Raw genomic sequence first — 2,179 nt, forward strand, 5'->3', positions numbered from 1 at the left:
TGAAAGAAACATGGCTGCCCCCACAAGATAGGATCAGAACAAAAGACATGGCTTTTCTTGGGTACATAATAGCGTCAAACCAGCACATATACATTGAGTGATTATATGGTATGTGAATATATCTCAATAAATTGCATAAAAATTTAATAGTTCAGATTATTATATTTAGGTCTTCAGTCTATTTTGAGTTAATTGTTTTATTAGAGAAGTCATGCATTTACATCCCAATCATGCCATAAAATATAGAATTCCCATCTATCACCCTTCTTTTAACACCTTGCTTTGGAATACATTTGTTACAATTAATAAAACATATTTTATGATTATAATATAAACTATTGTCCATGGTTTAACTTAGGTTCACTATGTTGTGCAGTACCATGCATTAAAAAATTATTCTAGTACCATGTATACTACATAACATTTCCCCTATTAATCACATTGCAATAAATATTTCAGTGCTGTTAATTACAGTCACAATGTTGTTCTACCATCTCCACAGTGCATTACCGAAACATTTTTATCATTGCAAGTAGAAACTGTACATTTACAGATTTAACTCCACAGACCCTGAGGCCACTCCGTTCCTATGAGCTCACAGTTTGATGTAGAAAAAGCTCAAATCAAGACATCATCAAGGCAATGCTATCAACCCAAAGACCAGAGTTCAGAGTCTGGGTGCTGGTGATCCGTGGTTCCTCTGTCACATGGCAAGGTACATGGCGGCATCTCCTGATCCTTCCATTCTCTTCTGAGTTCCATTGATTTCAGCTTCTGGCTGCTCCTTCTGTGGTATTCTCTCTCACACTCTCTTTATCTATTCTGTTTATAAAGGGCTCCAGTAACAAGATTAAAACCCGTCCTGACTGAGGTTGGTCACATGTTAACTGAAGTAGCCGCAACAAAAGGACCTACTTACAATGGGTTTACACCCATAGGATTCAGATTAACAACATGTTTTTCTGGGGCTTCATACATTTTCAATCCACCACAGTAGCCTTCTAGTGGATGGAAAATGATATCTCATAGTGGTTGTGATTTGCGTTTCTTGATAGCTAATGATGTCGAGCATCTTTTCATGTGCTTTTTTCCCCTTTACTTTTGCATAATTTCTTTAGAAAAATATCCAAATATTTTCTCCCATTGTGTAGATAGTCATTTTACTTTCAGGATAAAGTTGTTTGAGGCATAACGTGTTTTATTTTAACAAGGTTCCATTCATGTATTTTTTTTTTACTTTTTGTACTTGTACTTTAGGTGTAAGTCTAAGAAACCATTGCCTAGCTCACTATCCCAAAGATGCTTCCCTATGTTTCCTTCTAGGAGTTTAATAGTACTGTGTCTTATATTTAGCTCTTTAATTCATTAAGAGTTTATTTTATATATGGTTTGAGGCAGGGATCCACCTTCATTCTTTTGCAAATGGAAATCAGTTTTCCAAGTACCATTTGTTGAACAGAGTATTGTTTCCTAATTGAGCAACCTTGTCAGAAATCAGTTGTCCATAAATGTATAAATCCTCCAACCTCAATTAACTTAAAAAGTTGCTTTGGCTATTTCAGACATTTACTCTTCCAAATAAATTTGATAACTGGATTTTTCTATTTCTTCGAAGAAGTTTGGAAATGTTATTAGGATTTCTTTGAATCTGTAAATCAATTTGAGTAGAATTGGCCTCTTAATGATATTTACTGTTCCGATCTGTTAACACAGAATGTCCTTCCATTTATTTGAGTCTTCTTGATCTTTTAGTAATGTTTTTTAGTTTTATGTATCTGAGTCCTTTCCATCCTTTGTTAGATTTATTCCTACATCTATTATTCTTTTAGTTGCTATTGTAAATGGAATTTTCTTCTGCATTTCTTCTTCTGATTGATCTTTGCTTCTCCACAGAAAAACTAGTGATTTGTGGGTGTTGATCTTGTACCCCACCACTTTGGTGAATGTGTTTATTTGCTCTAGGTATTTCTTATGGATTTTCAAGATTTTCTGTATATGGATCCTGTCATCTGCAAACAGCAAATGTTTCACATTTGTCCAATCTGGATCACTTTTCTTTTTCTCGCCTACTTGCTCTGGCAAGAATTTCTAGTACATTGTTGAGTAACAGTGGTGACAATGGGCATCCTTGTCCTGTTCCTGTCTTAGAGGGAAAGCTTTCAACCTTTCACCAGGGAGT

This window comes from Tamandua tetradactyla, chromosome 13 (assembly GCF_023851605.1).
Source record: "Tamandua tetradactyla isolate mTamTet1 chromosome 13, mTamTet1.pri, whole genome shotgun sequence".
NCBI classification, from domain to species: Eukaryota; Metazoa; Chordata; class Mammalia; order Pilosa; family Myrmecophagidae; genus Tamandua; species Tamandua tetradactyla.